The sequence below is a fragment of the Penaeus japonicus genome, unplaced genomic scaffold, assembly GCF_977035675.1.
Source record: "Penaeus japonicus unplaced genomic scaffold, GWHDUDI00000001_assembly GWHDUDI00000043, whole genome shotgun sequence".
NCBI lineage: Eukaryota > Metazoa > Arthropoda > Malacostraca > Decapoda > Penaeidae > Penaeus > Penaeus japonicus.
The window spans coordinates 2,999,998-3,022,497 of NW_028234445.1; the positions used below are offsets into that span (position 1 = coordinate 2,999,998).

The window sequence follows — 22,500 nt, forward strand, 5'->3', positions numbered from 1 at the left end:
CTCCGAAACTCTAGATGTAGTCAAGGAAGCTACCCAGATGAACATCCTCCAGCTTTCTGACTCCCTATCAACTCAGATCCTCACCATCCTCCTACATGCCCATCTCCTAAACCTCGGCACCCCCGGGTGTTTCGAGGCTGAACTAAAGAAAGGCCTTGAGCGAGCTGGACTTCCTCCCGTTAATCTTGGCAATGATGTTGACTCACACAGGATCTTCCGAGTAATTCCTGCAGCAAGAAACACTCAGACAGGAGAGCGAGACCAATCATACCAAAAGAGAAACGACACAAATACCAAGCTACCACCTGCACAAACTGCAGGCCCTACCACTCAGCACAAAAACACGCACCTTGATAGCAGGAGCATCCTCACAGGAGAGCCTCGCCAGCAGCACCACATCACACCAAAGGGCGCTCGATACCCAGATTGATATCGTCGGTACACAGGGGATCGAGATGGAGGAGGAGGAGCTTGTGATCGACGAATCCGCACCAGGACCCAGTCACTGTGTGGCACAAGCAGTGCCGACATATCACTCAGCTTCTCAAAAAACAGATTACAAGAAGCTGGACGACGGCACCCCAATCGATCCCAAAGTACTGGGCTTACGTCTTCATGCAGAAGACCCAAAGAAATATAATAATAAAAGCAGGAAACACATAGGAGAAGAAATAAAAAAGGGAGCCATCAAATATACTTTCAATAACCCTATGTTCCAAACAGCAAACTCCGAAACAAAAATACTAAAACATTTAAAACAAGGTGAAATCGAACTAAATTTCAAACTGACTGAAGAAGCCAAAAACCTTAAAAAGATCAGGAATGGGTATGAGGAAACAAAAGAAAGGCCAGAGGATAAAAAGAAAACTAATTAAAATGACAAGGCTTAATATCCTGCAACACAATGTACGACATTGGAGTACCGAAAGATCGAGAGAGTTGGCTAATGCCTATCGGGAGATTGACCCGGACATCATCCTTATTAACAGCCACGGCAAAAAGAGACGGAGGGACTCAAACTCTACCAATACAATACGTATAATTCCAATAAATCCGGAGAACTGAACGACGGAGTAGCCATAGCTATCAAACAAGGCATAAAACATCGTATCATTGACGATTTCCAATCAGAGATGCTGGCAATCCAGATAGATACTGCAGAGGGGCCTATCATCATAGCCACCTCGTATCTACCACCAAGAAGGCCCTTTCTACCATATCCTGATTTCTTGCGTCTACTAAGAATCGATAAACCTGTTTATCTCTTGGGAGACTTAAATGCCAGACACCGAATCCTCGGACATAATAACAACAATGAGGTGGGCTCCAGACTGGCAGAATTCATAAACAATGGGCAAGCAATTATCCTTGGTCCACATTTTGCAACCTTTATCACGCAAAATGCAGCTTCCACCCCTGACCTTGTCATTGCCAACAAACACGGTCACCTTAATGCTTACCTAAAACAAGGTCCACTAACAACAAGTGACCATCTGCCGATTCATGTCATCCTCTCTACATCGCCCATCATGGTCCCCACGCAACCACGATACAAATACAAAAATGCGGACTGGGAAAAGTTTAAAGAAATACTAAGTAACTCCCCGAGAACCAACCTCGAACATCAACATCACTCTGCATTAGACACCGAAGCAGAAAATTGGCTAAAAGAAATGAAAGAGGCAAAAGAACAAAGCATTCCAAAAACAACCTTTCGTGCCATCATCCACCACAAAACAAATGGAGATCTCAACCAAAGGAAAGCCATTTACGAAAACCTAAAAACTCGAGCTGAAAGAACAGGATGGACCACAGAACTAAGGAACCAATATAGGCAACTCCAAATTGAAATCCGAGAAATTGCCAAATCTATCTCGCAGCAAACTTGGGACCAATTGACCACGGAAGTCTCCAATAACACGAATGATCCGGCAACCTTTTGGCGGAAGATTCACCAAATGAGAGGAAATAATAATTCATTCTCCCCATACATCCTGGATGCAAACAACAGGAAAATATTTGATACAGATGGCAAAGAAAAGATTTTAAACAGATATTGGAGCAAAATTTTTAACATCTCGGAAGAGGAGAATTTAATGTTCAACCAACAACACGAGCAGGTGGTCCTAAGAGATCTCCAACTATTCCCAAATAAGACCAACCCAGATGATCGAATAGATTTCAGCAAGCTCTCCAACGAAAACCACCTAATTGCAGAAATAACGGTGGAGGAAATTAAAACAACTATTAAAAAAATGAAAAACAAAGCTGCAGGGAAAAGCAAAATAAATAAGACTGATCTCATTAACATTCCTGAGAACTCTCTCATTAAACTTAAAAATCTATTCAATGCCTCACTAGCCGCCGGGTACTTTCCAAAACCCTTTAAAGTTGCCACCATCACTCTTATTCCTAAGTCTGGCAAGCCACCAAACAGACCTGAAAACTTCCGTCCGATTTCTCTCCTCGAAATTCCAGGCAAGATATTTGAAAAATTCATTAACACCCGACTAATGAGCCATCTTGACGACCGCAATATATTAAACGAAAACCAATACGGTTTCAGAAGAGGAAAGGGGACCACAAGTGCAATAGCCATTGCATATGAAAATATAGCCAATGCAGTTGCCCTCAAAAAACAATGTCACGTCATCCTCAGAGACGTATCCAAAGCCTTTGACAAGGTTTGGCACCAAGGATTAATAGACGCACAAATGCCCGACCCACTCACGAAATTACTAAGTAGCTTTCTGAAAGACCGTAAAGGTCACATCAAGATCGATAGCATCCTTGGCAACGAGATCGACCTCAAAAGCGGTGTCCCACAAGGAAGCGTCATCTCGCCCACACTCTACATTATGTATACCTCTCCTTTGCCTCCACCAACACTCCACCATACGTACATTGCCTATGCAGACGATATAACCCAAATAATAACACATCCGAGCAAATCTAAAATAATCATGGCCCTCCAAACCCATAATGCTATAGCCTCAATCAACAAATTTGAAAAAGATTGGAAAATCAAAACAAATAAACAAAAATTTCAAATGATATCGGCTGCCAAGCTTGCACCACTACCAATCTTAACTGACAACAACGAGATTCCTTTCAGCCAAAACGGCAAGTTACTCGGCCTCCAAATAGGCTGCAGAGGATTCGCTCCTCACGTCAAAGAGAGAACAAGACTCGCAAACAAACAGCTCACCATGTGTAAGAGATTCTCGGCTTGTACTGAAAAAACAAAACTTCATCTATACAAAGCCTTAATTAGACCTATTTTGGAATACCCACCAGTACCGCTAAACACCATCTCCAAATCGCTCATGTTAAAAATACAGGCGGTACAGAACAAAGCATTGATTTGGGCATCAGGTGTCCGTTACCCAAACATACCCTCGGCAATACAGCTACATGAAAGGCTCAACATAATCCCGATGAATACATCATTATTATTTGTTTAATCTCCTCCAGCAAGATGGGAGCACTGAGTTCGCATGTGTCGTCCAGATTATCCAGGTGGATAATCTGCTCTGGTTCTGTTTCTATCCTGTTGTTATTGCTCCAGGTGGTGATGGTTTGAAAATGTTCATTAAAAAGGGGGTGGGGTTGATGTGGACAGAATACAGATTGCCAGTGATCATGAAAAATTTTAATTACATCCACGGGATCCGAAATAATATTATTATCCTTGATGAGGTGACTGAATGGGGGAAAGTTACTGCCGCGAAGTTGGCGGATCTTCTGCCAAAATTCCCGTGGATTGCGAACTCTCATACCTTCTGTTTCTTTAATTAAGTTTTCCCAATGAATTTTGCGGTCATTATCAAAACTATCTATGACATGGTTTCTGAGGATAGAGAGGTCCCACCGGACTCGATGTAATCGATGCAAACTTTGAATAAAACGATTTCTGTAGCAGGTCAGGAGACGCTTTGTTCTCTCAGAGGATGAAACGATTTGCGTGTTTTGTAACGCTCCCTTGGAATGGAGTGCAGCATAGCAGCTGATCCCCACGCAAAGAGATGGTTCCAGTGCCTATCTATTTCGTGGGTATTTTCCCCATTAAGCTCAAAATCAAAATCTTCTGCTGAAAGGTAATTTTTAAATTCGTCCCAGTTTGCTTGTTTATACCGGAATGACCGAGTTCCTTTGTTTTGTATAGGTGATGTGGAAAGCTTAAGGATGACAGGTATGTGGTCCGACCCGATGTTCGGACCTGGTTGTACGTGTGTGTGGAAGGCAAGTGCCGCTCTGTTCCCGAAAACGAGATCAGGGCGGCCCTTGCCTCTGCCTGTGTATGACGTGAAGAAGTCGGGTCCTATGTAGTGCAGTGTTTTTGTTTGGAAAATAGACAAGAGCTGCCTACCGTGTTCGTTGTTGCTTGTGTGGTGAAAGGCGTGGTGATTAGCGTTCAGGTCGCCGGCAAAGAAAACTGGGAGATTTGTGAAGCTAAAAAGCTTATTGAAATCTGCTTAAGGTAAATTTGAATTAGGTCTGATATAAGCAGTAGAAATCATTATAGGGCCTTGCTGGGTGAATAGCTTTACAGCCATGAAATCTTGATGAATGAATGGAGGTGAAATGAACTCGTGATGGATGGTGGATTTAACGAGAATGCATGACCCTACAAACAATCCGTCTCGTGATTGTCTTGACGTGTAGCCGAAGTTTTTAATAGCATAGGAGTTAGTAATAGAGGTGGAATTTAAAAGAACGACGTCAGGACGTTCCCGATCTAGAAAATCGTAAAAAAGATTTCTAATAGCAAAAAACGATCTTACATTCGCTTGAACGACTGTTAGCATACCAATCAAGGAGAGTGAGCGATGTTAGGCTTGACCTTGAAAGGTGTTTGTTGCTCCCGGAATCGATGAGAGCGAGGACGAGTGTCTCCCGAGGGAGACGTCTCGCCCTCTTTGCCGGGCGCGAGCTCGGCCGGGTCAGGAAGGGACTCCTGGGAGGGGGAGACCCGGAATTCCCGGGAATCGGCGGACCAATTCCCGATACTTCCGCGTCCCCCGAGTGTTCCCCTGTCAGGGAGAACTGTTGCCGCCCCCAGAAGGGGGGCAGGCAGAAGGGCTTCCCCGAGATCGTTCTCGGGAGCGAGATCGATCTCGAGGCAGCCACTGCTACTATCGGAGTCCACGATGGTGTTATCGTGGACCCGGGGAGCCGCGGGCTCCGGGAGCATCGGGTCTTTTCGGTCTTTCTTCTGGTGCATGTTTAGTGGTGAAGTATGTTTGCGTTTGTGCTCGGATGTTTTTGTAGTGTTTTCTTGTTCAGTTTGTTTTTGTTTGCGTTGTGGTTTGGGGGTGTGTAGCTGTGTGTGTGAGGTAGAGGGCTGAGGTGATGTCATGGTCGCCTCTCTGACCTCAGTGTTTGTGTTTGTTTGTGCATACTGTGGAATGTATAGGTTTTCGTCTGTAAAGATCTCCTCAGGGATCACACTGCTTGGGAAACCGTTTTCTGTAACATGATGGGGAGTATTTTGCTGAATTGTGTGGCGTTGTATTTGGCTGCTATTAAAGCAACGTGTAGTATGGTTTGTAGTTTAGGGTTGTTGTTAGGTGTAAGTGAGGTGTGGGGGAAGTGAGGTACAGGCATTGTGGTACCTGAGGGGATGTTTGTTTTGTTTGTGGTAGGTGTACTTGTTTGCAAGGGTTTTGTGATTGTTGCGTATGTCGTCGTGTTTTTGTTTTGTTTAAGTGTTTGTCTTTTCGTCTTGATTATGTCTTTTCTCTTTGGGCAAGACCCGCTAACAGCGACGTGTTGCCCCCCGCAATTGCAGCACTTGGTTTCTTTGCTACAGGTAGCAAAGAAGTGGCCAATGTCACCGCACCTGCTGCATCTCTGCTCGAATTTGCATGTATGTTTAAGGCGATCGAGTCTGTAACACTTCAAGCATTGATCTACCTGGACAAAGCACTCAGGCTCTATATTGTAAGTCGGGACGGACGTGTTAAACATCACGATCCCACGAGTCAAAAGCTTCTGTGCTTCCTCTGGCGCCGAGCATCGAATCTTTACGATTCGTGACTCGGGCGGTTTGTAAACGTCGAGGACATTGACTTCGTTCATTTTCGCTACCTCGGCCTGGATGGCTTCGCACGATCGTGGCAGGATTGTCCTGTCGATCTTTTTAGCCACGACCGTGCATTTAGCCTTCGTTTCAGGTGAGGCGACCGGTCTGAAACCATGATCAGCGAGTTTTCTTTGGCCTTGAGTCGAGAGGAATGGGGTCAGTTGTTCTTGCTTGGCAACAACAACTTTATAGCCTTTGTGTACTTTGAAGCAATGAGTCACTGCTACTTCTGTGATGGAGAAGATTTTCTGGAGAGCCACCTCACAGGAGATAGGCTCCCCAGAATATGATAATTTGATCACGTGACCCATGGTAGCATGCCGTGAGGGTGAAGATGATGGGTGAGGGGGTGTCTAGCAAGATGCTAATCAATGACAGGTTTGAAAGGTGCGGTAATGGTCTCAAAAAAGGAGAAGCACACTGTACAGTTGAACCGTCTTTGTGTGTTAGGGCCGGGCAGGCACAAGGCCTTGTCAGGCGGGAATTAACCCTTATGTGCCTGACCGGATCCCTCGCAGTAAAACAATCCACTGTACAGTGCGTCGCGAATTATTTGCGAGTCCTCTAGACTGGCAAATAACCCACTAGCTGCAAGCAGGTATTGGCGAGTATCCAGAGGATATCACCAAGGGCCAGGTCAGGCTGTTAGCAGAGGTATCAGCGCGTGTCAAATCTCTCAATACGAATTACCTCAAACAACCACAAAAACCTTGGATCTAACAAGGTCCTGAGAGCCCTCGGACATCAAGTAAACAGGAACATATATATATTAGTCAAGAGCTGACGACCCAGCTGATTCCCGTGACCTCTCGCTCGTTGTCCGCCTGATAGACGTTGCCGCGACCTTCGATAATTTGAAGCGACCTGACGCTGTGTTCATGTTCTCCTCCGTCGCGATGTATGCAGCTTCCATCATTTTTCTTTTTAATTGATTTAATCCTTCATGGATCACTCTGGCCCGTTTCCAATCCGGTAGATGTCCCGCTTCATCTACGTGTACCACCATGGCGTTGGATGTTCTGTGGTGTCGGACGTCGGCTCGATGTTCACTGATCCTGGTGCTGAATCCAGGACGTCATCTACGTATCGAAGCCAAGTCGAACGTCTGCCGATTATGCTCATATAGTGGTCTTTTTCTAGTGTTTCCATGAAGAGGCAGGCCAGAACCGCGCTTAGTGGTGAGCCCATAGCGAGACCGCTGACCTGTCGATACTCCTCTCCTGCAAACTCGAAAGACCCGAAGCTCACGCACAGTTTCACGAGTTCTATGAAGTCGTGTTCAGGCAGCGGGAGTAAACTATCTTCCATGGTGCTGACGACCCTTTCAGCTGTTCGGACGGCTCCGTCAGTGGGAACATTGGTGAAGAGGGATTTGACGTCAAAACTAGCCAGCTTCTTATTTTTGCACCTAGAATTTTGGAGTCGTTTGATGAGATCGTCAGAATTCCTGAGGTGGGAATCACTGATAATTCCCATGGCGCCTGAGAGGGGTTTAGCCAGACATTTAGCCAAACGATGGGGAGCGCTGCCAATGCCACTCGTAGGGCTCAGTATACAAACTCTACGGTGTGGTTCCGTCAAAGCGCGAGCAACAAGGGCAGCATTTGCATGCAGTCTGTGATTAACGTAACATAGCCATATTGTACCTCGAGGGACGCCAGAGAATATATATATTGATATTTTTTTCTTGATGGCAGGTAAACAGTTTCTCGTGTAGAGTTCTGCCGGACGTGCGCGTGTGTGTGCGCGGAAAAGGTTAACCAAGGCGTTTTCATCATCATAAAAGAATTATTTCCGAATAAAGATAAAAGTGAAGATTCAGAGTCAATGTCCAACGACAGACCATGACGTCATCGCTTTGCGAAGTCAGTCCGAGGACAGGAATCGGACGCCGCCTCCGGTTCCCATTCCCATTCCGACTCGTGAGCGACGACGCCTCTTCTTCCCAAGGTCATCGTCTCTCATGGCTCCCTCGTCGGAATCATCTTCGAGGTCGGTTTTCGATCCTATTTTCCCATCTCGATCATGAGGCCAATGTTGCAAGAAGTCGGACGTGGCTCTTCGAGGGTGCTTCTGTAGCATAATATTATCTATAAAAATATAATTATAATATATGTACATGTATATGTGTGTGTATATATATGTGTATATATATACATATATATATATATATATATATATATATATATATATATAGATAGATAGATAGATAGATAGATAGATAGATAGATAGACAGATAGATAGGACGGGTTTTATTAAAATAATAATGCTCTGCGTTTATTTGTTATTAAATTTGTTATTATCAACCTTTTTAAAATTTATTTTTATTTCATTTTGGTATTGCTCGATGTATTGGCTTTTAAGTATTGCTCATTTTATTAAAATTTACTTCTGTTCTTTTAGTTGATTTTTATTATTTTTCTTATATGTTCAAGTATATGTACAGTATGTGTACATATGTGTATATATATATATATATATATATATATATATATATATATATATATATATATATATATATATATATATATATATATATATATATATATATATAGAGAGAGAGAGAGAGAGAGAGAGAGAGAGAGAGAGAGAGAGAGAGAGAGAGAGAGAGGGTGGTGGGGGGACAAACAGACATACAGACAAAATTGAAGTGAACGGTCTGACATAAAACCTGATACAGAAAATTGCGTTCAAGCAAGGAGGACGGAATTGTAAGTCAAAAGTCAATTGGTAGAAAGCGAGGCGAGAGAAACGTCGAGATTCATTCCTTTTCTCTCCCTCGTCCCCCACAAGTCTCACTCGTATTTAGTGTCTCCTATTCCTATTTTTTTTTTTTTTTTATCTCTCTCTCTCTCTTCTATCTTTTCTAGCTATTTCCCTTCCTCTTTTTCTCCTATGAAGAGACACTTCATTTCAATTCATTTGACACTTCAACTTGTACTTCTTCTCCTACATATTATTTCCTTTGAGTTCTTTCCTCTGTTTATGTGAATTACTGTGAAAAAAGATGGGTCTCTCCCCTGCAAGGTTGCATTTGATTTCCTCGATTGATTATTATCATAATTCTACCGACAACTCATCTAGAGCAAAGGAGAGAGAGACGATCAACTGCTTTATAAAACGAAAACAAACGCATGCAACGAACAACAAACAAACAAACAAACGCATGCACAGGGAATTTACTTTCGGGATTTCCCCTAAATAACAGAACATAATACCTTCGACCTTTGGAACCATTGGCAGGCCTAGTCATCAGTAAATGTTTTTATATAATATGAATAGGACGAATTATATCTCTTTGCCTTAACAGAAACAAACATTCCATGACCCGAAATACACCATGAGTCTACTTGCGCTGCATTGAGAAGATCGAACTGATATTGTGTGCTTTATCATCACCAAAAATACCTTTAAAACTCCTTGCCCTTTGTACATACTTATGTGAGGATATATTGACTTTTGGTGTCGAGGCACAGTGCCAACAATATGCGTTTCATACACCGATATGTCATTCTAGATGATCTGTCAGCGGCTGGTGTGGCGTCAGCTGAGGGCATCCAACGCCCTGTGAGAAGATCAGCGACAGAGGGCGCGTCAGTGAGGACCTGCGAAGGCGAACATTTCAGTCAACAAATGGGTTTGAAGAGGAGCAGCATTTTCCACTCGCGATGGAAGAGTGGCAGCTGTGTGCGTTTGAGCAGTCCACCGGAGTTAGTTTCATTATTGAGGAAAAAAAATAATAATGATAATAATAATAATAATAATAAAAAGTCATATGATGAGTTCACGCGCAAAATATTGATGGATTATGAAAAGGAAATAATGAGTATAATCGAGGCTCACCTAAAGTAGCCACGTAACGAAAATTACCATTTTACGCTGCATGGCAGGCTATTAATCAACATTTTGCTTACAGTTACGACCATAAGTGCAAGGCAAATTAGTTAACAACTATCAACTGCCCCTTACTTTTCTATAAAAAAAAGAAAAAAAACAAAATCGGTGCCAGTATCATCTTCCAGTGCTAGAAATGGTCAGCTTCCCTTTACTTCAGTGTTATATATCCATCATCAACGAAAGACGAGCCGGACGCCATGGTATCATACACCAAGGCCCTCGCTCGTAACTTCCACCAGAAGATTTGAGTCCCTGACCACAGCTCCTAATTCTGGGATGCAATTCTCTCTCATTCAGGATATTCAGGAGGTCTGGGGAAGAGGATTCGCATCCTGTCGGAACTTTTTCTCCCGCAATAAGAAGCAGATGAAGGGGCTTTCCAGGGCCCTCCTTCCTCGGCGTTGAATTTCGCTGGGCTTTTTCTTCTATCACTGTGCTGTATGGCAGTCTAGTTACGTCTTACTTTTCTTGGACTTTGGCCTCATCCTCTCTCTCTCTCTCTCTCTCTCTCTCTCTCTCTCTCTCTCTCTCTCTCTCTCTCTCTCTCTCTCTCTCTCCCTCTTTCTCTCTCTCTCTCTCTCTCTCTCTTTCTCTCTCTCTCTCTCCCTCTTTTCTCTCTCTCTCTCTCTCTCTCTCTCTCTCTCTCCCTCTTTCTCTCTCTCTCTCTCTCTCTCTCTCCCTCTTTCTCTCTCTCTCTCTCTCTCTCTCTCTCTCTCTCTCTCTCTCTCTCTCTCTCTCTCTCTCTCTCTCTCTCTCTATCTCTAAAATGATTTTCTAAGATCTCTAAAATGAATGAAGGAGAAGTGAGAGAGAGAGAAAGCGAGATGCAGTCAGCTGATCAAGGAAGCAAACCGAGCGACGACGCAGGAAATCTCGCTCGATCGGAAAGGTGTGCATGGATCCTAAGTGCATGAGAATGTTTCGGTTTGATGAGAGAAATTCATGATCCTTCGAAAGGTGTGCATGGATCCTAAGTGCATGAGAATGTTTCGGTTTGATGAGAGAAATTCATGATCCTTCGAAAGGTGTGCATGGATCCTAAGTGCATGAGAATGTTTCGGTTTGATGAGAGAAATTCATGATCCTTCGAAAGGTGGGAGCAGTTGAGGCACAGTTTTCATGTCTTGTTTTTCTACAACAAATTTCTATAACAAAGAATAATGTAGCTACAGTAATGGCTCATAAGAGTTCGCATTGTACCTTTAAAACAATTACTTTTCCAAATTCCACATCTACCATTGAAATATCGTTACTATGAAGCTGGACATGGCAAGCCATGGGTTATATTTAGAAACTTGTACTATAATGGATAAATACGTCGAACTTATTGGTTTGAGCCGTAATTTAGCAAAGTCATTGCATCGGTATGAACATATATTTGCATCTGAATGTTCTATAAAGCCCCATAAACAAATAGGTTAAGAAATCGCCATTAATTTCTCCGGCCACGTGTTACAAAAAGGATTTATGTGTTCGAAATATTTTGATTTGTGGAAATTAAATCATTCAAAGCGGTGTCGGCAAATCGTCTTAACTTACACCTCTTTTTCTGCCTTCGTTTCTGCTCACAAGTCCTGCAAGTCATCAGTCCGTGGGCTCATCCTACGAGCACTCTTCTTTCGATGGTTAATTCATACTAACACGGCTTAATGTCAGTGTGATTTGAGTCGCCAGATGGTTTATTTGTAGGTTAATTCATACTAACACGGCTTAATGTCAGTGTGATTTGAGTCGCCAGATGGTTTATTTGTAGGTTAATTCATACTAACACGGCTTAATGTCAGTGTGATTTGAGTCGCCAGATGGTTTATTTGTAGGTTAATTCATACTAACACGGCTTAATGTCAGTGTGATTTGAGTCGCCAGATGGTTTATTTGTAGGTTAATTCATACTAACACGGCTTAATGTCAGTGTGATTTGAGTCGCTAGATGGTTTATTTGTAGGTTAATTCATACTAACACGGCTTAATGTCAGTGTGATTTGAGTCGCCAGATGGTTTATTTGTAGGTTAATTCATACTAACACGGCTTAATGTCAGTGTGATTTGAGTCGCCAGATGGTTTATTTGTAGGTTAATTCATACTAACACGGCTTAATGTCAGTGTGATTTGAGTCGCCAGATGGTTTATTTGTAGGTTAATTCATACTAACACGGCTTAATGTCAGTGTGATTTGAGTCGCCAGATGGTTTATTTGTAGGTTAATTCATACTAACACGGCTTAATGTCAGTGTGATTTGAGTCGCCAGATGGTTTATTTGTAGGTTAATTCATACTAACACGGCTTAATGTCAGTGTGATTTGAGTCGCCAGATGGTTTATTTGTAGGTTAATTCATACTAACACGGCTTAATGTCAGTGTGATTTGAGTCGCCAGATGGTTTATTTGTAGGTTAATTCATACTAACACGGCTTAATGTCAGTGTGATTTGAGTCGCCAGATGGTTTATTTGTAGGTTAATTCATACTAACACGGCTTAATGTCAGTGTGATTTGAGTCGCCAGATGGTTTATTTGTAGGTTAATTCATACTAACACGGCTTAATGTCAGTGTGATTTGAGTCGCCAGATGGTTTATTTGTAGGTTAATTCATACTAACACGGCTTAATGTCAGCGTGATTTGAGTCGCCAGATGGTTTATTTGTAGGTTAAGCCCGAACCGGGTCCTCAGTCAGGAACTTCAATCGCCTTCAGTCTTGTTGGGTGGCCCTCAGACGCGGAGGCAAAACTCGTAACTCCTGTATTCCTTACTCATGTTGTTTATATATATATATATATATATATATATATATATATATATATATATATATATATATATATATGTATATACTGCTTTTTCCCTTCTCTTCATTAAGGGTCATCAACCGTGCATGGTTGTCGGAAGATTTACAAGAATTCGATGTCGTTGGAGGATGACGAGCACACAGACACACGCTATTCGACAGAGAGAGCGAGAGAGAGAGAGAGCACACAGACACACGCTATTCGACAGAGAGAGCGAGAGAGAGAGAGAGCACACAGACACACGCTATTCGACAGAGAGAGCGAGAGAGAGAGAGAGCACACAGACACACACTATTCGACAGAGAGAGCGAGAGAGAGAGAGAGCACACAGACACACGCTATTCGACAGAGAGAGCGAGAGAGAGAGAGAGCACACAGACACACGCTATTCGACAGAGAGAGCGAGAGAGAGAGAGAGCACACAGACACACGCTATTCGACAGAGAGAGCGAGAGAGAGAGAGAGCACACAGACACACGCTATTCGACAGAGAGAGCGAGAGAGAGAGAGAGCACACAGACACACACTATTCGACAGAGAGAGCGAGAGAGAGAGAGAGCACACAGACACACGCTATTCGACAGAGAGAGCGAGAGAGAGAGAGAGCACACAGACACACGCTATTCGACAGAGAGAGCGAGAGAGCACACAGACACACGCTATTCGACAGAGAGAGCGAGAGAGAGAGAGAGCACACAGACACACGCTATTCGACAGAGAGAGCGAGAGAGAGAGAGAGCACACAGACACACGCTATTCGACAGAGAGAGCGAGAGAGAGAGAGAGCACACAGACACACACTATTCGACAGAGAGAGAGAGAGAGCACACAGACACACACTATTCGACAGAGAGAGCGAGAGAGAGAGAGAGCACACAGACACACGCTATTCGACAGAGAGAGCGAGAGAGAGAGAGAGCACACAGACACACACTATTCGACAGAGAGAGCGAGAGAGAGAGAGAGCACACAGACACACGCTATTCGACAGAGAGAGCGCGAGAGAGAGAGAGAGCACACAGACACACACTATTCGACAGAGAGAGCGAGAGAGAGAGAGAGCACACAGACACACGCTATTCGACAGAGAGAGCGAGAGAGAGAGAGAGCACACAGACACACGCTATTCGACAGAGAGAGCGAGAGAGAGAGAGAGCACACAGACACACGCTATTCGACAGAGAGAGCGAGGGAGAGAGAGAGCACACAGACACACGCTATTCGACAGAGAGAGCGAGAGAGAGAGAGAGCACACAGACACACACTATTCGACAGAGAGAGCGAGAGAGAGAGAGAGCACACAGACACACGCTATTCGACAGAGAGAGCGAGAGAGAGAGAGAGCACACAGACACACGCTATTCGACAGAGAGAGCGAGAGAGAGAGAGAGCACACAGACACACGCTATTCGACAGAGAGAGCGAGAGAGAGAGAGAGCACACAGACACACACTATTCGACAGAGAGAGCGAGAGAGAGAGAGAGCACACAGACACACGCTATTCGACAGAGAGAGCGAGAGAGAGAGAGAGCACACAGACACACGCTATTCGACAGAGAGAGCGAGAGAGAGAGAGAGCACACAGACACACGCTATTCGACAGAGAGAGCGAGAGAGAGAGAGAGCACACAGACACACACTATTCGACAGAGAGAGCGAGAGAGAGAGAGAGCACACAGACACACACTATTCGACAGAGAGAGCGAGAGAGAGAGAGAGCACAGCCGTAGTATTCATTAGCATGTTTCCTGTTGGCGTTATCACATTCATCTGGCAACAAACAATATTCTCTCGCCATTTCTGGAGAGATGCATTGCACTGCAATGGCTAAAGTCAACAACGAGCATGAGAGCCGCAGGACGAGAAGCCGACTGAGGGTCGAGACATCATGGCGCGGTTCCAGCTCGCGGCTTTTGTGCATTCGTGTCTCTAGAATGTTTCTCGTTGTGGCGATGGTAGTGGCGATGGTGCTGATAGTGACGCGATGAAGAAGTAATGGTAGTGGCGATGGTGCTGGTAGTGACGCGATGAAGAAGTAATGGTAGTGGCGATGGTGCTGATAGTGACGCGATGAAGAAGTAGCGATAAAGGCGATGGTGCTGATAGTGACGCGATGAAGAAGTAATGGTAGTGGCGATGGTGCTGATAGTGACGCGATGAAGAAGTAGCGATAAAGGCGATGGTGCTGATAGTGACGCGATGAAGAAGTAATGGTAGTGGCGATGGTGCTGATAGTGACGCGATGAAGAAGTAGCGATAAAGGCGATGGTGCTGATAGTGACGCGATGAAGAAGTAATGGTAGTGGCGATGGTGCTGATAGTGACGCGATGAAGAAGTAGCGATAAAGGCGATGGTGCTGATAGTGACGCGATGAAGAAGTAATGGTAGTGGCGATGGTGCTGATAGTGACGCGATGAAGAAGTAATGGTAGTGGCGATGGTGCTGATAGTGACGCGATGAAGAAGTAACGATAAAGGCGATGGTTCTGATAGTGATGCGATGAAGAAGTAATGGTAGTGGCGATGGTGCTGATAGTGACGCGATGAAGAAGTAACGATAAAGGCGATGGTTCTGATAGTGACGCGATGAAGAAGTAATGGTAGTGGCGATGGTGCTGATAGTGACGCGATGAAGAAGTAACGATAAAGGCGATGGTTCTGATAGTGATGCGATGAAGAAGTAATGGTAGTGGCGATGGTGCTGATAGTGACGCGATGAAGAAGTAATGGTAGTGGCGATGGTGCTGATAGTGACGCGATGAAGAAGTAACGATAAAGGCGATGGTTCTGATAGTGATGCGATGAAGAAGTAATGGTAGTGGCGATGGTGCTGATAGTGACGCGATGAAGAAGTAACGATAAAGGCGATGGTTCTGATAGTGACGCGATGAAGAAGTAATGGTAGTGGCGATGGTGCTGATAGTGACGCGATGAAGAAGTAACGATAAAGGCGATGGTTCTGATAGTGATGCGATGAAGAAGTAATGGTAGTGGCGATGGTTCTGATAGTGACGCGATGAAGAAGTAACGATAAAGGCGATGGTTCTGATAGTGACGCGATGAAGAAGTAATGGTAGTGGCGATGGTGTTGGTAGTGACGCGATGAAGAAGTAATGGTAGTGGCGATGGTTCTGATAGTGACGCGATGAAGAAGTAATGGTAGTGGCGATGGTGCTGATAGTGACGCGATGAAGAAGTAATGGTAGTGGCGATGGTGCTGATAGTGACGCGATGAAGAAGTAATGGTAGTGGCGATGGTGCTGATAGTGACGCGATGAAGAAGTAATGGTAGTGGCGATGGTGCTGATAGTGACGCGATGAAGAAGTAACGATAAAGGCGATGGTTCTGATAGTGATGCGATGAAGAAGTAATGGTAGTGGCGATGGTTCTGATAGTGACGCGATGAAGAAGTAACGATAAAGGCGATGGTTCTGATAGTGACGCGATGAAGAAGTAATGGTAGTGGCGATGGTGTTGGTAGTGACGCGATGAAGAAGTAACGATAAAGGCGATGGTTCTGATAGTGACGCGATGAAGAAGTAATGGTAGTGGCGATGGTTCTGATAGTGACGCGATGAAGAAGTAACGATAAAGGCGATGGTTCTGATAGTGACGCGATGAAGAAGTAATGGTAGTGGCGATGGTGCTGATAGTGACGCGATGAAGAAGTAACGATAAAGGCGATGGTTCTGATAGTGATGCGATGAAGAAGTAATGGTAGTGGCGATGGTTCTGATAGTGACGCGATGAAGAAGTAACGATAAAGGCGATGGTTCTGATAGTGACGCGATGAAGAAGTAATGGTAGTGGCGATGGTGTTGGTAGTGACGCGATGAAGAAGTAATGGTAGTGGCGATGGTGCTGATAGTGACGCGATGAAGAAGTAATGGTAGTGGCGATGGTGCTGATAGTGACGCGATGAAGAAGTAGCGATAAAGGCGATGGTTCTGATAGTGATGCGATGAAGAAGTAATGGTAGTGGCGATGGTGCTGATAGTGACGCGATGAAGAAGTAGCGATAAAGGCGATGGTTCTGATAGTGACGCGATGAAGAAGTAATGGTAGTGGCGATGGTGCTGATAGTGACGCGATGAAGAAGTAATGGTAGTGGCGATGGTGCTGATAGTGACGCGATGAAGAAGTAGCGATAAAGGCGATGGTTCTGATAGTGACGCGATGAAGAAGTAACGATAAAGGCGATGGTTCTGATAGTGATGCGATGAAGAAGTAATGGTAGTGGCGATGGTGCTGATAGTGACGCGATGAAGAAGTAATGGTAGTGGCGATGGTGTTGGTAGTGACGCGATGAAGAAGTAATGGTAGTGGCGATGGTGCTGATAGTGACGCGATGAAGAAGTAATGGTAGTGGCGATGGTGCTGATAGTGACGCGATGAAGAAGTAGCGATAAAGGCGATGGTTCTGATAGTGATGCGATGAAGAAGTAATGGTAGTGGCGATGGTGCTGATAGTGACGCGATGAAGAAGTAGCGATAAAGGCGATGGTTCTGATAGTGACGCGATGAAGAAGTAATGGTAGTGGCGATGGTGCTGATAGTGACGCGATGAAGAAGTAGCGATAAAGGCGATGGTTCTGATAGTGACGCGATGAAGAAGTAATGGTAGTGGCGATGGTGCTGATAGTGACGCGATGAAGAAGTAACGATAAAGGCGATGGTTCTGATAGTGACGCGATGAAGAAGTAATGGTAGTGGCGATGGTGCTGATAGTGACGCGATGAAGAAGTAACGATAAAGGCGATGGTGCTGATAGTGACGCGATGAAGAAGTAATGGTAGTGGCGATGGTGCTGATAGTGACGCGATGAAGAAGTAGCGATAAAGGCGATGGTGCTGATAGTGACGCGATGAAGAAGTAATGGTAGTGGCGATGGTGCTGATAGTGTGTGATGAAGAAGTAGCAATAAAGGCGATGGTTCTGATAGTGACGCGATGAAGAAGTAATGGTAGTGGCGATGGTGCTGATAGTGACGCGATGAAGAAGTAATGGTAGTGGCGATGGTGCTGATAGTGACGCGATGAAGAAGTAATGGTAGTGGCGATGGTGCTGGTAGTGACGCGATGAAGAAGTAGCGATAAAGGCGATGGTTCTGATAGTGATAGTGATGTAGTGATAATACTGATGGTGGTAATAACAGTGAAATGGATAACAATGACGTTTCTGCTTTTATTGCTACTACTATTATTACTACTACTACTACTGCTACTACTACTAATGATAGCAATAGTGATAACAATAACAATGATAATAACAAGGAAATTGATAATGTGGTAATGATGATATTAGCAACAATAAAAATAACTGTTTCAGTGATGATTATTGCCATCACCTTATAACTAATGTCAACATCTTAACTCCCACTCCTCAGTAACAACATATATAATTGCCGCGGCAACCCAAGAGGATTGCAATCAGTCTCGTCCTTGGTAAGAAATCCTTCATCGCCTCGTATGCAAATTAGGGCATGGGAATTGGGGGATGGAACAAAGCCGGTCGAGAGGAAAACAACGGATTGTAAAAAATAGTTTTAAATGAAGCCAAAGGCTGAAGCAGAACTCGAGCTGAAAAGGCGGATCAAGGAGGCCACTCGGGTCTTCGTGAAGGGGACCCAGTGTGGCTCCTCTTGTGTCCTAGAACGCGACTCCGAACAGCATGAACGGCTCTTCGGTGGCTCGAAGGAGGAGTTGGAGGACACGGAAGAAAAGGAAAGGGAGAGAGAGAGAGAAAGCAGTGATAATTTTGATAGAAATGGTAGTAATAATATTAATTTAAGCCAACCGCTTAAATCTGCTTGCATCTATAGCATTTCCTTCCTGAAACGACTCGGGTTGAAATGACTGCCACAAGAGAGGCTGCGATGAAATGTGAGAAATAGAGCCGTTATAATGGCGGTCATTTGACTGTTAAGAAGTAAATTCCCGCCAAGTGTGACCTCCCTTTCCCTGTTGCGTCGAAACTTTCTCTTTTGTTTGACTCTGTCTGCCTTTCATCAGGAAAACCCATTCGTCATGCACTCGAGACACGCCTCGTTTCGTGAGAGAACGATCTCGCTCTTTCTGATGGTTCAGCATGCACAGAGCAGCACTTAGCCGACTCCTATCAAGAGAATCCCAATAATGAAGTGACTCAATGAAGCTCCTGTAGGACTCTGCGCGATTTGGTTGATTGCTTCGGACTTTTCTTTTGAAATTTCGAAGTTAAAGAAGATGAGCTTACGACGTATGACGTTGGATTTAGACTTTTGAAGTTAAGTAATATACCAATACTACTGATGACTCCAGATATCATTCATACTCCATGAATTAGATAATATATGATAAAAGGTTTTATAACAACTAAAAGTCCCGTGCATTTCATGTGTCCGATTGAATCTCATTAGCATTCTATGCCAAGATGATTTAGATTGTAGTTTAGATGATTAGAATATTGAGAAAATAAACAGCATAACGGTAATTATAATGCGAATCACCTGTTTTTTTCTTCAGTTGTATATCGTGTTAACATTTATTCCTTTTTCATCATAAATGCACGCGACTTTATCCTCTCCAAGTTCTTCGTTGGCGAAACGGTAACTGAATTCAGGAAAGATTTTTGCTCTCTTCTGCCTCTCGTGTCTCTCTCTCTCTTCTGCCTCTCGTGTCTCTCTCTTCTGCCTCTCGTGTCTCTCTCTCTCTTCTGCCTCTCGTGTCTCTCTCTCTCTTCTGCCTCTCGTGTCTCTCTCTCTCTTCTGCCTCTCGTGTCTCTCTCTCTCTTCTGCCTCTCGTGTCTCTCTCTCTCTTCTGCCTCTCGTGTCTCTCTCTCTCTTCTGCCTCTCGTGTCTCTCTCTCTCTTCTGCCTCTCGTGTCTCTCTCTCTCTTCTGCCTCTCGTGTCTCTCTCTCTCTTCTGCCTCTCGTGTCTCTCTCTCTCTTCTGCCTCTCGTGTCTCTCTCTCTCTTCTGCCTCTCGTGTCTCTCTCTCTCTTCTGCCTCTCGTGTCTCTCTCTCTCTTCTGCCTCTCGTGTCTCTCTCTCTCTTCTGCCTCTCGTGTCTCTCTCTCTCTTCTGCCTCTCGTGTCTCTCTCTCTCTTCTGCCTCTCGTGTCTCTCTCTCTCTTCTGCCTCTCGTGTCTCTCTCTCTCTTCTGCCTCTCGTGTCTCTCTCTTCTGCCTCTCGTGTCTCTCTCTTCTGCCTCTCGTGTCTCTCTCTCTCTTCTGCCTCTCGTGTCTCTCTCTTCTGCCTCTCGTGTCTCTCTCTCTCTCTTCTGCCTCTCGTGTCTCTCTCTTCTGCCTCTCGTGTCTCTCTCTCTCTTCTGCCTCTCGTGTCTCTCTCTTCTGCCTCTCGTGTCTCTCTCTCTCTTCTGCCTCTCGTGTCTCTCTCTTCTGCCTCTCGTGTCTCTCTCTTCTGCCTCTCGTGTCTCTCTCTCTCTTCTGCCTCTCGTGTCTCTCTCTTCTGCCTCTCGTGTCTCTCTCTTCTGCCTCTCGTGTCTCTCTCTTCTGCCTCTCGTGTCTCTCTCTCTCTTCTGCCTCTCGTGTCTCTCTCTTCTGCCTCTCGTGTCTCTCTCTCTCTTCTGCCTCTCGTGTCTCTCTCTTCTGCCTCTCGTGTCTCTCTCTTCTGCCTCTCGTGTCTCTCTCTTCTGCCTCTCGTGTCTCTCTCTTCTGCCTCTCGTGTCTCTCTCTCTCTTCTGCCTCTCGTGTCTCTCTCTTCTGCCTCTCGTGTCTCTCTCTTCTGCCTCTCGTGTCTCTCTCTCTCTTCTGCCTCTCGTGTCTCTCTCTTCTGCCTCTCGTGTCTCTCTCTTCTGCCTCTCGTGTCTCTCTCTTCTGCCTCTCGTGTCTCTCTCTCTCTTCTGCCTCTCGTGTCTCTCTCTCTCTTCTGCCTCTCGTGTCTCTCTCTTCTGCCTCTCGTGTCTCTCTCTTCTGCCTCTCGTGTCTCTCTCTTCTGCCTCTCGTGTCTCTCTCTTCTGCCTCTCGTGTCTCTCTCTTCTGCCTCTCGTGTCTCTCTCTCTCTTCTGCCTCTCGTGTCTCTCTCTCTCTTCTGCCTCTCGTGTCTCTCTCTTCTGCCTCTCGTGTCTCTCTCTTCTGCCTCTCTCTTCTGCCTCTCGTGTCTCTCTCTCTCTTCTGCCTCTCGTGTCTCTCTCTTCTGCCTCTCGTGTCTCTCTCTCTCTTCTGCCTCTCGTGTCTCTCTCTTCTGCCTCTCGTGTCTCTCTCTTCTGCCTCTCGTGTCTCTCTCCAGCTGCGCTCCTTTTAACTTTCATTGACTTCATCTCACATCCCAGTTGCTTTAACCATTAGTTATTTTCCTTCATTTTCGTGCGAAGGGCAACATTATCAATAAGAACAGCAATGAACAATCTTTTTTTTATCCCTATGAAATAGACAATGAAAAGGACTTCCCTTTCCACCGGTAAGAGACATCAGAAAAGCGTAGAGTATTAAGACCAATTCCGTCCGAAATGGCCAAACGCCGCACGCAAAAGCACCAGTGTTGCATTCTGCTAATCATAGACTGTAGAGTTTGGTTTCAATGATTACAGTTTTTATCATGTCCCAGCTGACATGTGGGATAAAAATCATGCATGATTCGCAAATGGAATTAATGCTTAAACAATTATAATCATTTGTTAGAAAAAGAAAATCCGTATCCCGCCAGCACATTGCGAGTTCCTCAGCCTAAAGGGCAGGTGTGGCGAAAATCGAAAATGATAGAGATAATCATTTTTTATGGGGGGAGGGGGGAAGAAAAAGAAAAGAAAAAACTGATTTCTATAAAAATCAATAAATGTTGATAATGATGATACCAATGGCAACAAAATGCTGATAAATACTAAACAAATGAAGTGAACTTTAGTGTGCGGAAAAGGACACTGACTAACGTGAAGTGCGTTGAAGGGAGTCAAGAAGAAGCGCCGTTTAAGGTCAGACTAATTCAGTTCCTGAAAAGGATGGGACAGCAAAGCCAAGGAAGCAATGCCTTACACCAGGGGTTCCCAAACTGGGGTACATGTACCCCCAGGGGTACATTTGCACGTTTCAGGGGGTACATTTGGTCTGAAGGAAACAATTACTTGCACAATACATGGTGTTGTAATCTGCACTCAGATTGCACTTTTCTCATTTTCTTTGTGTTGATTAGCACCACCTTTATTGAAATTTCTTGGGTGTAAGGTAATACCATTTGTTTTTACTATTATAAACCTCACATGGCTTGATCTGCAGTGTAGATCTATAAATATCAAAATATTAAAATGTCCTTTTTTACTACTAAGCTTAATTTTTAGTGTTAGGGGTACATGGGAACCTATAAAAAGCCTAAGGGGTACTGAGGAACAAAAAGTTTGGGAACCCCTGCCTTACACTAAGGAAAACAAATTGCGCATATAACGAGAGAAAGGAGAATACTTCATTTGTTCCCATTCCAAATATTGGAAAATCATGTCTATAGATAGATAGATAGATATAGACAGATAAAGATATAGATATATAGATTCAAGAATTACCTCGGATTATCGTTATTTTTCTCATCGGTAATAAACGAAAGTAAAAACGCCTCCGCATATTTTACAATATATTCAAATATAATCTTGCCGCTTTCGTAAAATGGAATTTGGAACTCCTTTGACGAAGAAACAAGGGACAAGTCAGACTTTGGCTCGGCTGACCCGGTGGCTGCCTCTGGATCCGACTCTGCCGCGTTGGACACGAAGAGACGGAAGGAAGAGGAACGGAGATCTCGATCAAC

The 22,500-nt window shown here is 44.5% G+C and overlaps 1 protein-coding gene and 1 pseudogene across 4 annotated transcripts in view; one reads left to right on the forward strand and one right to left on the reverse strand.

Moving 5' to 3' along the window:
* The window catches only part of LOC122265040 (uncharacterized), a 347,272-nt gene that overhangs the window by 293,305 nt on the left and 31,467 nt on the right, over positions 1-22,500 (forward strand). The window lies entirely within an intron of this gene.
* LOC147466588 (uncharacterized) lies at positions 4,502-6,477 on the reverse strand (annotated as a pseudogene).